A 14458-nucleotide genomic window follows, 5' to 3' on the forward strand; every position below is an offset into this window, starting at 1 on the left:
TAAAGTTTGAAACTAGAAATATAATATAGAATACAATATAAACTATAGTATAAAATAAAATAGGATTTTGCAATTTTATGAAAGAAGAACTTTATAATAATTGTATAAAGTAATTTTATACTTAGCTTTTCAATCATTAATAAATATTTTACTTACAAACAAGAAAATGTCATGATAAATTATTTTGCTATAATAGAAGATTTTCTAGGAGGCTTAAATCTCAACTTTTTTATTACTGGGCTATGATTTACTTTCATTATATTGTATTGTGGTAGGACTGAATATAGTGGAGGCAAATAACAATGAGAGGGAAGTATGAATATTAGTCAGGAGAATAATGACTCATGTATATAGGAATAAACACCAATTAAAAAGTGTTAAAAACTGGGGCGCCTGGGTGGCTCAGTTGGTTAAGCGACTGCCTTCGGCTCAGGTCATGATCCTGGAGTCCCAGGATTGAGTTCTGCATCAGCAGGGAGCCTGCTTCTGCCTCTGACCCTCCCCCCCATGCACGCTCTCTCTCTCTCTCTCTCTCTCTCTCTCAAATAAAGAAAATCTTTAAAAAAAATAAAAAGTACTAAAAACCAAAAAGATAAAAATAAGACATGTTATAGGACTTTATCACAGGAGATTGTATTAATTAAAGTACTATAACTTCTAAGACTGGTTGTCAAGTTCAAAAACTTTAGTATCCTCCAACATATTTATTAGTTACACAATCTTGACCAGTTTCACTCAGTCTCTACAGCTATAAAGGGAACAAAGCTACCTACCTCCAAATGTAGTGAGAATTAAAATGAAATAGTATACTGGAGCAATTTTTAAGATGAGTTTATTAGTAGAAAAGAACAGGGTTACTTCATGATGATAAAAGAGTCAAGACATCACATTACAGACCTTCAAAATATATGAAATAAAAATTAACATCACTAAAAGGAGGAATAGACAAATTCACAGTCATAGTTGGAGACTACACACTGTACTGTTTCTTAGTATTTATAAAATAAGCAGATAAAAAATTAGGTTATAGATGATTTCAATAACACTATCAACCAACTTGACCTTGACTTAATTGGCATTTATGAAGAATTATGGGTATAATGCTATAAAATAGCATACAAATACATATGTTTTTAAGTACACACATAACTGTCAGAAGATAGGCCATATTCTGAATCATAAAACAAGTTTCAGTAAATCTAAGAGGACTGAAATTATTCTCTGGCCAAAAGGGTAATAAATTAGAAGCCAAAAACAAAAAGATGTCTAGAAAATCCCCGAATACCTGAAAACTAAGCAACATACATACAAATAACCTATGAGTTAAAGAAGAAATCACAAGAGAATTTAGAAAATATTTTGAACTGAATGATAATGAAAACATTACATATCAAAAATTAAGGGGCCGCTGGCCAAAGCAGTACCTAGAGGGATGTTTGTAGCTTTTAATGCTATTAGAAAGAAATGGAGTTTAAAAATTAACAATCTAAACTTCTACCCTAAGAAGCTAGAAAAAGAACAGCAAATTAAACCAAAAGTAGAGAAAGGAAATAATTTTTAAAAATGGAAACAATGACATAGAAAACAAAAACAGAAAATCAAGGACACTAAAAACTGAGCAGTTGAAAAGATTAATATAACTGCTAAACCTATACTAGATTGGTCTATGTAAAGAAGAAGAAATCCAAAAATTAACAATATCAAGAATGAAAGAGGGACATCACCATCAATTGTACACATACAAAAAGATAATAAAATAATATGAGAGCAACTTTATACTGACAAATTTGACAACTTATGATAAAAAGGACAAATCCCTTAGGAAACATGACTTACCAAACTGACAGAAAAGGCCATAGAAAATTGGTAGCTTTATGCCTAACAAAGAAATTGAATATGTAATTAAAAACCTTCTCACAAACAAAACTGCAGGTTCAGAGTTTCACTGGACAATTCTATCAAATATTTAAGAAGAAAATAGTATTGATTTTATAGAAACTTTTGGAGAAAATAGAGGAGGAAGGAAAACTTCCTTACCTATTTTGTAAAGCCTGAATAGCTTTAACAGCAAAACCTGACAAGAAGACTACAAGAAAAGTGAAGGACCAATATCATTTATGAATATATAAAAGTAATCCTCAAAAATAATTAGCAAATCAAATCTAGCAATATATACAGTTAATACAGTATGACCAAGTGAAATTTATCTCATGAATGTAAGGTTGATTCAGCATTTGAAAAATCAAAGTAATCCCCCATCTTAACAGAATAGGAAGAAAAAACATGATCATTTCAATTAATGCAGAAAATGCACTTGACAAAATTTAACAACCATTTATGATTTAAAAAATACTCTTAGCAAACTAGAAATAAAATAGAATTTTCCCTCTCTAATAAAGGTCATCTATGAAAAACCCACTGCTGACATACGTAATGGCAAAATGATGAACACTTTGACGCTTAGATTGAGAACAAAGTAAAAATGTTCATTTTTACCACTTCTATTCAAAATTCTACAGGAAATTCTAGCTGTGCAAAAAGGTAATTAAACAAAATAAAAGGTCATCCAGATTGGAAATACATGGAGCACTATACCATGTTGATGGGTTAAGATTTTAATTTTCCCCAATTAAATCTCTATAATCAAAGCTATCCCATTTAAAATCCTACTAGGCTTTTTTGGTAGACATTGAAAAGCTGATTCTTAATTTATATGAGAAAGCAAAGGAGCTAATATGGCCAAAACAATTTTTAAAAAGATCAAAGTTGGAGGACATACACTATTTGATTTCAAGAGTATAAAATTACAATAATCAAGATAGCGTGGTACTGATGCAGGGTTCGATAAGTAGGTCAGTGGGACAGAATAGAGTCCAGACGCAGGTTACCACACACATGGTGAATTGATGTTCAACAAAAGCCAAGGTAATTCAGTGGAGAAAGCAGAGTCTTTGAACAAATGGCATCAGAACAACTAGGTATCTCTGTGGAAAGAAAATGAACCTCAATCTCAATCTAATGCCAGAAATTACTTCAAAATGAATCACAGACCTATCCATAAAACCTAAAATTATAAAGCTTCTAGAAGAAACGATAGGAGACTACACTGATATAGGTAAACATTTATTAGCCAGGAAACAAAGAGCACTAACAGAAAAGAAAAAAATAACAAATTGGACTTAAAAATTATAACTTCTCCTCAAAAGTCATCATGAAGAAAATGAAAATATAATCCATGGACTCGGAGAAAACTTTTGTCCTACAAGAATTTGATAAAGGACTGGCATCTAAAATACACAAAGATCTCCTACAAATCAATAATAAAAAAAAAACTTAAAAGTGGGCACACTATTAGAACACATACTTCACAGAAGAATATAAATGAAATGGCTAAGAAGCATATGAAAAGATAATCAAAAGTCATCAGCAAAACACAAATTAAAACTGCCATGAGACAGCACTGCACACACATAATGACTAATGTAAAAAGATTAAAAATACCAAATATTGGCAAAAAGTGAACCAACTGGGAGTCTTGTATATTGCCAATAGGAGTATAAAATGGTATGACTGTTTTGAAAACCTGTTTAGCTGTTTCTTTTTTTTTTTTTTTTAAGATTTTATTTATTTATTCGACAGAGATAGAGACAGCCAGCGAGAGAGGGAGCACAAGCAGGGGGAGTGGGAGAGGAAGAAGCAGGCTCATAGCGGAGGAGCCTGATGTGGGGCTCGATCCCATAACGCTGGGATCACGCCCTGAGCTGAAGGCAGACGCTTAACCGCTGTGTCACCCAGGCGCCCCTGTTTAGCTGTTTCTTATATGTTTAAACATATACCTGCTGTATGACTCAGAAATTCTAACTGTAATTATTTACTCAAGAGAAATAAGAACATATGTCCACAAAAAGACTTGTATAGTAGCACTCAAAGTAGTTTTATTTGTAATAGCTAAAAACTAGAAATAATATAAATGTCTATCAACAGATGAATGAATACATTTTTGTATAAGTACACAATGGAATAGTACTTGACAATAAAAAAAAATAATTAACTATTGACATAGCAACAACTGAGAAGAATATCAAAAGCCTTAGGCTGCATGAAAGATTCCAGACATGGTATATGATTCTAATTATATGAAACTCTAAAACAAACAAAACCAAGGTACAGTGATAGCAATCAGAGTCATAGGATTCACTGGAAAGGAGCCCAAGAGAACTTGTGGGGGTAAAATATTCTATATCCTGATTTCTCAAAAATCAGTGATCTTCACACTGAAAATCTATATTAAATTATGATTCTCTATACATTTGGATGTATTTTTAAATTTCCAGAACATAAATTTTAAGTTAATAAAAATAAAATGGTTCTAGTAAGTTGCTTTAATGGCTTCCTCTCCTTTTCAGATTTGACTGAAGCCCCAAATGCCCAGAACAAAATAGATACCAGGACCTTATAGTCTAAGATGACCCACTAGACTACAGTTATACAACATATAAGTGACTGTAAAACATGGCCAGTCTGTCCCTCCAGCCCCTAAGAGGGTGAAATTGAAAGAGGTCAAGCAAGGGGATTTTTTTGGAATTGTTACTGAGATACTGAGATGTCTTCTCTCCCTTGACCTCAGGTAAAGGACCAAGGTACTTCATCTCAAGCAAATGAGAACACCATTCAGTGAACTTGACATATATGCCCTAGACCCTTAAACTGTGGTCCACAGATCGGCAGCCTGGACATCACCTGGGAGCTTATGAGAAATGCAGAATCTCAACCCCAGCCCAGACTCACTGAACTAGAATCTGCATTTTAACAGTATTCCTCAGGGGTCTGGTATGTGCATTAAAGGTTGAGAGACACTACCCCAGAATTTGGGTGAGCACCTGGGCTGGAATGAGGAACGGTGTCCAAGTCACCCTGCGGGTAGCACAGAAGAGGAAAGAGGGCCACACTGGGAGTCCAGTGTAATTTCACCCACAGCAGCACAGAGTTGTTAGTGTTTCCGTGCATCAAACAAGATCCACACAATGTGCGCTCAGTCTGAGGCTGTTTGAAGGGGATTTTGCTTGAGAGCAAAGTAGTCCATGGGGGTGCACTAAGAGGGCTCTGGGGCCAAGACTGGGAAAGTAAGCAGTTGGCTAAAAGTAAGGCTTTGCCCGCTCATGGAAATTGCAGCTATCTTTTCCTAAAGGTTTTAGGAGGCAGCGGGTTTGGGGAAGTGAGTCATCTCTGAGAAACCCAGAAAAGTCCTGTGAGAGAAAGAAACAACTACTGAATATTTACTATCCAGACAGTCCCAAAGCCAGACAAGATAGCACCAGCCATATCAGAATGTCCCCTTACTTATGTTCCTCCTGGCTAGACCCTGAGAGGTTAGAAACTAAGACAATTGAGTAGAAGGGCACAGAAAGGAAAAACAAAACCAAAGACAACCAGGTTTCCTTCTCCTGCTTCAGGTTTTCCCACTGGAAAAACACAAGACTTGGGAGAGAAATTTTAACTTTCAATGAAATTCAGAAATTTAATTATTATATCAAGTAGGACATTACAGTTACTGAAATAAGGCTGTTCTTGTTTCTAAAAGTAATTACAAGATGCCTGATTATCTAATAATAACTAGAACATCTGTGAGACTTCCCTAAGATTTCACCCAAAAGGCAAGAAAAAGGCCAGATTATATATTAGGTTTAAATGGGTAGTTGAGTAGTTGGGGAAAGATTACATTTATATTGTGTTCATATCTTACTGAGTCCAGCTCACATAAGAACTTGAAAATATGGGGGCACCTGGGTGGCTCAGTCGGTTAAGCATCTGCCTTCAGCTCAGGTCATGATCCCAGGGTCCTGGGATCGAGCCCCACATTGGGCTCCCTGCTCAGTGGGAAGTCTGCTTCTCGCTCTCCCTCTGCTCTTCCCCCTTGTTCATGCTCTCTCTCTCTCTCCTCTCAAATAAATAAATAAATCTTAAAAAAAGAAAAAGAAAAGAAAACCAAAAGGAACTACTAGAAATGAAAAACTGAGTCATTGTAATAATAATAATTAAAAAAAAAACCTCAATGAATTAAATGTCCATGATAGGCAAATCTATAAAGATAGAAAGTAAAGTGGTTGTCTATAGGGCTGATGGGGAAAGGGAAGCAGATAATGGGGAGTACTATAAACTGAAAGCTTGTGTCCCCCCCCCACCTCCCAAATTCATATATTGAAACTTAATTTTCAATGTGATGATACTTGGAGGTGGAGCTTTTAAGTGGTGATTAGGTCATGAGGGTGGAGCCCTAATAAAGAGGCCCCAGAGGACTCCCTTGACTCTTTCATCAAGTGAGGTTATAACAAGAAGATGGCTGTCTATGAACCAGGAAGTGGACCCTCGCCAGACACTGAACCTGCCAGCACCTTGATCTTGGACTTCCCAGCCTCCAGAATTATGAGAAATAAATGTGTGTTGCTTATATGCCAAAAACAAAACAGTACAAATAACCCTCAATGAGCCAATTAAACAAAAACTTAAAAGTAGCTAAAGAGAGAATTAATGAACTGAAAGATAAATTTAAAGAAACTCATTAGACTATAGCAGAAAGAGAAAGGGGATTGAAAATATGAAAGAGAGATTAAGAGATGAAGGAATGAGAAGGAAAGAATGAGGAGATTCAACATGTTTCTTTCTTTCTTTTTTTTAAAGATGGTATTTTTTAAAGTCATCTGTACACTCAACATGGGGCTCAAACTTACAACCCCGAGATCAAGAGTTGTATGCTCCACCGACTGAACCAGCCAGGTGCCCCTCAACTTGTTTCCAATCAGAGCGTCAGAAAGCACGGCAAGAGGGAATGGGGAGACGGAAACAATATTTTAAAAACAAAACAAAAAACTAATGCCTCAGTAATTTTCAGAATTGAGGAAAGACATGAATTATTTTTATTAAAAAACCACAACTGCCTGAAACGATTAAATTTTAAAACACACACGTACACACACACACTCACAATGAAGTATTAAAGATGAATGAATCTTAAAAGTAATCCATGAGAAAGGTCAGATTACTCAGACTGATAACACTTTTCCACAACAATAAAGGCCAGGAGAAAATGGAATTCCATTACCAAAGTGTTGAAGGAAAAGAGGGGCAACCTAGGATCTAATGTCCAGCTAAAGATCTATTGAAACCAAGGGTGAAATAAAAACACGTTTCAGATGAAGACTGAGCCTCAGTGAAAAAAAAAAAAAAAAAACCCACTACTAAAGAAAGAAGGAAATTAGACTCAGAAAGAAGAAGTGGTCTGCAGAAAGCATTTTTACTACGGTAAGTGGTAAAAACATGAGTGAATCTGAGGAAACATTGTCTGTACCAGACAGTAAGTAAAAATAACGATGAATGAGGGGGGAAAATGGGAAAAGGAACTAACATACTAGACAAGAAAAACATGTAAGACAGAGTAGTAAACAGAGAATCAAGGTGATCTGGGGGAAAAGATCAAAGGTTCTTACATTATTGAAGAATAGCAGAGATATTTTGATTAGCTTTAGTTTTCTAAGTCAGGTAAGAAGTTGACAAGTTAAGAGTACATACTAAAAGAAAACAAGTGGAAGTAAATCCAGGAAAGCTCCATTAATCCAACAGAAGGAAAGACTGGCGGTGGGGGGAGGGGCAAATTAGAAAAAAAAAGAGTGTAATTTATGGAAAACACAAATTAGGATTATAGAAATAAGTCCAAATATATCCATTATCATAACAATGTAAGCAAAACTAACAACTCAATTGACGTAGAGAGATTGTAATGGACCCGACAAATCCAACTACATGCTGTGCGAATGAGACCTGTTTAAGTCGTAATGACAGGAAATACAGAGTTAGCAAATACTAACTAAAAGAAAGCCTGTGTAACTATTGCTATCAAACAAAAGAGACCTTAAGGCAAAAAGTGTTATTCGGGATAAAGAGAATCAACACCTATATAAAAGAAATAATTCTCCAAGGAGCTACTTTGCTAAAAAGCAAAGTTTTGCCCATAAAACTGTGTTCTTGCCACTTCCATTGCAACTTTTATAGAAGTATTCCTACTGGGAAAAAATAATAACACCTTCCTGCCTAACCTCCCAATTAAATCAGACCTAAATGACTGAGTTTGGTTCTTTTCTCTCTCCTTTTTAATTAACCCCATGGCAATCTAAAAGGTTTAAAGCCACTTAAATTTTTCAGCAATGTCAAAAGAAAAGGATTCATGTTGAGCGCTCCTATTATTTTATTTATTAAATCCTTATTGCAAAGAGCAGCAAAAGGAATTATAGATTTACGTGAGGGTTCTCTGCAGGTTGGAAACACTGACTCCAGTGTATTAGCAATTATATTAAATATTAAATATTATAAAAGAAATGAAAGTTTCTAGGCAAAACAGTGGGTAGTTTCAAAATCTGAGTTCCTCTTATGCCAGGTTTCAGATACATTTCCCATAATGCATGGGCATATCAATTAATTTTCTTCCTTTAGTTTTTCTGTTTGAGAAAGAATACAATTTCCCCATATACAAACTAGGGATAATAAAACTTGCTCTACCTGGCACAGGGTTACTGTGAAGATAAAACTAAATAATACATGGGAAAGCCCTTTGCAAACCTTTTATATTATGCAATGCAAGAGATCATTAGGAATCCATGGTCCTGGGGTGGAATGTGAATATTAAATTACCTTACCTACCCTTTCTTGTAAAAAATCTCAATTTTCTGTTATGGGGTTTTGTCTAATCTTTACGACTAAAACTACTCCCATTTATATATTTACACAAATATTAGCAAACCATGGCCCAGTGAAACAGCTGCTCACCTTTCTCTTGCTGAACACACACACCTCACAGCTGCATGTACACCCAAAGACAAGGAGAACTTGCTTCAGTATTTAGTGTGAAGAAATGTTTTTTCTTAATAATGGGTTTTGTAGCTCTCGTAAGCAGGGCTGGAATATCTTGCTACACCTTCTTACATTTGACTCATTACTCTTATGTAGGTAACACTGAATTCTTGAGGTAAATAACGGGAGTCTAGTATGAAAAAAAAATTGCAATCAAAATTGTAGTGAAGAGGGGATGAGGCAGAATAGACCGCAGATATGAGAGAGCAGTGTTCCCTCCAAAGGCCACGGCCTTCTTCTCCTTCTGGCAAATCTGTGGATCCACACAAAGGCATCTGCTGAAGGACTAAGTGCTGTGGAGACAGGCAGACCTGTCAGAAATCTGGGCGAAGAAAGGTAAGTTACATCATTTCTTCAAGCCTCCATCTTAAAAGAGGGGCAAGGAAGTCTACTGACATATAAAGTAGGGGTGAGGAAGTCTGCCAACATATAAGGTAGGGGTGAGGAAGTGTACTGACATAAAGTAGGGATGAAGAAGTCTACTGACACAAAATAGGGGTGAGGAAGTGTACTGACATAAAGTAGGGGTGAGGAAGTCTACTGACATATAAAGTGGGGGTGAGGAAGTCTACTTAACAGGGTGCTCGGTCTGCTGCCCAGCTTGTGTGCTCTTATACCACAGGGGATCAGGGCCTCTGTGTAGGCTTCCACCAAGACCTCCGCTCTCCCACTTGGCCTTAACTACTTGATCTCAGCCCACAGTTTCTCATCTCTCTGCAGGTGTCAATCAACTTAGAAGTGATGAGACCACTCTACTATCTATAAACATCGCTTTCACCAGGTCTTCTAAAAATCATCCCGAGTCACCGTAGCTGCAATGCCAGTCCCCACCACCAACACTCTTTCCCAGATCACCACCAGGGAAAGCCTTGGCAATTGGGCCACTGCCTTGTATCAGGGACTCTCTGTGCCCCACCTACCACTCAGGACAGTATCCTCTTCACCCTCTTCACTTAAGGGATGAGTAAACTAGGCCCAAATCCCCATCTTACCATGTCACTTCAACCATCTTTTTCAGTACCACTAAATGTTACTTCAGACCCTCCAAGAGGCAGATTGCCAAGACAGGACTAGAAGTGCAAGGGAATTTGTGGGGCAGCTCCTGTAAGGGAAAAAGGGGAGTGAGCCAGTGGAGTCCGGGAGGGCTGTGAGGCAGCAATGCAGGTCTGACCCCGTGAAGGAGAGAGGAAAAGGGGGACTGCCAGGTAGGAGAGTCTTAGAAGCAGCCCAGTTCTGAGAGGAATTCAGCCAAACTGATGGGGAGTCCACCAGAGGGTCCCCTGTGTAACAGAAATGAGCCTCCTTTAGGACCACTGTTCCATCCCCTCACTGGCCAAGCAGTCCACGGAAAGCTTACCTCCAGGCAGGTGCAGACAGATTCTGAGCAGAGCCCACCAGCAGAGGCAGCCGCCAGTAGGCTCCTCACAGCAGGAGAGCTAGGCCATGCATTTTCGTGGCCATCACAATGATGGGGAGACGTGAGAACACGTCACTAGGCGATCAAAACGAATATCACCCATGAGGGGCAGACCAATATCATGTACCTCTGGATAGGATCCCTGGAGAAGGACACCGCAATGCTTCCATGGTACGTCCACCAAACATGCATAGCCTGAATCTAATCACGAGGAAGCATCAACAAATCCACATTAAGGGCTACATGCGAATAATAACCAGTAGTTTTCAAAAATCTCAGTGCCGTGAAGGACAAAGAGAGGCTGAGGAGGTTTTCCAGATGAAGGGAATCTAAGGAGGTGTGACGGCAAACTCAGTAGTGACCCTGGATACGGTCCTGGACCAGAGGGGAAGGAATGGCAGCAGAAACACTATTGGGACAATTGATGCCATTGAATTATGCACTGCAAGATTTGACAAAAGCCTGTATCCATGTTAAATTTCCTGAGTTTGATCATTGTACTGTGATTCTACAAGGAGCTATTCTTGATAGGAAATACATACTGATGTATTAAGGTATAAAGAGGCATAATATATGCAACCTTCTCTCAAATGGCTCAGAAAAATAAATTATATAAATTAGAGATACAGAAAATACGAAGGACATTTTCTGAAAGGTACACAGAGTGAGTTGTACGTATGACTGCTGACTTCATCAATGGTCAAAGACTGCACTAAGACATGAAAAGTACACAAGTGATATTAAACACGTTATTAACACCGCCTCTCCTGGCCTCTGGCCCGGGAGAGGAAAGACATGCTGAGCTGAAGTTTTATGGGGCGGCTTTCGTTATTCAATCACAACTCTGCAGCAATTCATTATTGCACTTGCCAGAAACTCCACCCCACTGTCTGCAATTGTCTGCTTTATTTTCATTTTTTTTTTAAAGGAGACTGTTAGATAAGATTCTAAACGTGGGCATATTGACTTTGATCCATTAGTCAGTATTACCACGCTGGTTTACGTGAAGGGGGTGCAAGGGAGGGGATGGCCAGTCTGTCAGTAGACATTTGCAGCTGTCAGTTGAGACAGATAATAGGTCAAGAAGGACATACCCAGACATTTGCGATGTCCCTATCAAGCTTTGTTTTTCACAATTCTCTCTCTCTCTCATACACACACACACACATACACACACACACAGGCTTAAACCTTGTTTTACCTCCTTTCACCAATGTGTCCAGTTTATCCTTTTCAAAGAGGCTTGCGTCCATCACCTTCTAGACGTGACATCCGCCTTGTGAACGATCCAGTTCTAAGACGTGCTGCCTCGGCCTGTGTCCCAGCTCTGGTGTCTACTGTCGTGTGACATTGGACAAGTTACTTTAGCTCCCTGTGTTCTTGATTTTATTAAGATGCTAAGGCCTGGAGCAGCTCAGCAAGCTGTCTAAGCCACTCGGCAATTCAGTGTTAGAGCTGGGAACGTCCATGGTGCTTTCAACTCCCTACAAAGAGACAGATTTATTTTCCATTAGCAGCAGCGTTGCATGAGTTCAAGGAATGTTTCCTTCATAAGGCGTTGTTCAAAACTAAAAGTCACTTTCTCATTAAGCAGGTGACAATTTTCTGCTGTTCAATTCTACTCAGCAAGCAATGTTTAGAAGGCAGGCAGCAGGGGGAGATGGCAGAGGGTTTGGGGGTCAGAAGCTTCAGATTTGAAGCCAGGCTCTGCCACCTGCTCTGTGCTCAGCTTTCTCTTTGGTAAAATGGAAATTCGGGTACGTAAGCTGAACGTTTGTGAGGATGAGTAGCAATAGGACATGCACGTAGTAGGCATTCAACCAAAATAGCTTTTTAAATATATACCATGTTTTGAGTGCTTGCTACTCGCCAGGAACCCTGCTATGCACATGAAACATGGAGACCCAGAAAATGTAATCCCTGCCATCAGGGCTCACCCTCCAGAACTTGTAATGCCTCCTCGTCTAGCAAGGATACTAAACCAGTTGTATACGCTGCAGTTGTTTTCTTCCGAGTATGCTTTTTAAGCTTTGTTTACATTCTTCCTTGTTTAAGATTCATTTATGTATTTTTAGAGAGGGGTGGGGCAGGGGCAGAGGGAAAGGATGCGCAAGCAGACTCCTTGCTGAGCGCAGAGCCAAGGCAGGCTCTATCAGACCCTGACGTCACGACCTGAGCCGAAACCAAGAGTCAGCCTCAACTGACTGAGCCACCCAGATGCCCCTTTTGTTCACATTCTTAATTCTCTGATGTTTTTCATTTTTATGGAGTAAATCTAAACGATTTTTCTTTTATGGTTAGCCTTAAACCCAGAAAGCCCTTCTCTATTTCTTGTATCAGATCAATGGTCATCTATATATGTTTCTAGTTATTTTACAGACTGTTCTTCACATTTAGATCTTTAATCTACTTGGAATTTGTTTGGCTACATGGTGGTAAGATGCTGAAGGGTCATCTCTTTAAGATACACTCCTGATGATACTGGTTGATGATGCTGGTAGCTCATTTGGTGTGTACCCATTTCTGTCTCAATAACTTCCCCGCTGAGCCACCTGCTGTGAATGTGAATTGCCACTCTTTGAAAAGGTCAATGGGGAAAAATGTATAACGATGGGTTTTATCCCATTTAGTTGCTTTATTTTTAGGGCAAACAATAAATGCCAGTTCTTCTGTCTCAATCCCATAAATGTGGAAACTTGAACAGAATATTGTATATAAGGGTTAAAGGTCAGAGGCATGCTAAGCCTAGAGAAAAGTGTGACAGAGGTAGTCATGTCATCACCGTATTAGCCACAGACGCTCACACTGAAGCTTCCCGTATCTTCCTGTCATCTTATGGTCATCTCTTCCAGGTGGACTATGGAGTCATTTATGCCAGGGAAAGAAAATTCTGATAGAAGCATCACTGATCCACATACCCTTTCCTCAGTCTGTTACTTTGGTTCCTTAAAAGCTGTTCCAGGAACATGACCTCCTCAAGAAAGGATATGAGAAGCAATCTCCATGTTAGTCTGGCTGGCAGCTCAAATGTACCTTCCCCAGAGATCAGACTTGGGCTGGGTGACCTCATTGTCCAAGAGTGAGTGTGGACATGGAAGTTTCCCCAGTGTCCTGCTGGTCGGCCAGGGTCACAGTGGTGGTGTGGGTCCCCTTAAGGCCATGGTTTGGTCCTCGGAGCATGCAGCCCATGCCAGGTGCCCATGGCACCCCTCAGGGCACATACAGGTTCCCTGCTCCATGGTCAGCCTGCAGAGTCAGCTTTGAGAGTTCTCTCTCACCACCAATGCCCAACCAGGCTCCTCTGACCTCCTGCTTTGGGAGGTATAGAGGCTCATAATGGGGTTTCCTCCCACCCTGCTGCCCCATGCATCCCTCATGTTAAGGAAGGGTTAAGAGTTTGCCACCCACAATACTCACGGAGTTGCTCTACCGGAGTCAGGCAGAGCTTGCAAGGAGGTGCCACTGGGGTTGGTCATGGCACAAACTGCTGCCCTTCTCTGCAGGGCTCTGGAAGGAAATAAGTGCTCCACGTGCACTCGGGCATTTGGACAACTCCATGTTTTCTTCATTTGTGAGGTGGGGGCCATGCCATTCTCTTTGCCCTGTCCCCTCCTCCCCCCACCAGTCTCAGGAATACTCCTTTAACATAACCTCCTTCATTACACCCCCCAAATCGAGGCAGTGGGGGTGAGCACAACACAATCCTCTGAGTCCCTCAGTCAGTTTGCCTCCCCAACCCCTAATTCTCAGTCTCTCCACACGCTGCCCCTGCCTAAGGGAGGCATTAAGACAAAGCACCTCCCAGCACTTACCTGGAACTTTCTCAGGGAGCCCCACTTAGTTCTGAGCCTTTGTGATCCCACATCCAAATCTTGATGGTGGTCTTGGGGAGGGGATAAGAAAGGATAAAGAGGATGGAATCTTCGTAAAGTCTCTGTGCAATCTGTAAACTTCAGACTATAAATGTCAGGCTGGCTTTGTTGGTGGTTACACCCACTCGTATTTGCACCTTTATAGACACAAAGTGTGGCTGGCCTTAAGGTCATAGTACTTCAGAGCGCGTGTACGTGTGTGTGTGTGTGTGTGTGTGTGTGTGTGTGTGTGTGTAGGGTAGGTGGGACCGGATGACGCAGAAACAGA

The 14458-nt window shown here is 39.6% G+C and overlaps 1 protein-coding gene across 1 annotated transcript in view; it reads right to left on the minus strand.

Moving 5' to 3' along the window:
• LPAR3 (lysophosphatidic acid receptor 3) overlaps positions 1-11639 on the minus strand; it is a 98249-nt gene extending 86610 nt beyond the window's left edge. The window contains exon 1 of the mRNA XM_034653806.1: positions 11520-11639. The gene's annotated coding sequence lies outside the window, so the exon portion shown is untranslated. The remainder of the gene's footprint in view (positions 1-11519) is intronic.
• Between the last annotated feature and the right edge of the window lie 2819 nt (positions 11640-14458).

The sequence above is a fragment of the Ailuropoda melanoleuca genome, chromosome 2 (assembly GCF_002007445.2).
Source record: "Ailuropoda melanoleuca isolate Jingjing chromosome 2, ASM200744v2, whole genome shotgun sequence".
In the NCBI taxonomy this organism is placed as follows: Eukaryota; Metazoa; Chordata; class Mammalia; order Carnivora; family Ursidae; genus Ailuropoda; species Ailuropoda melanoleuca.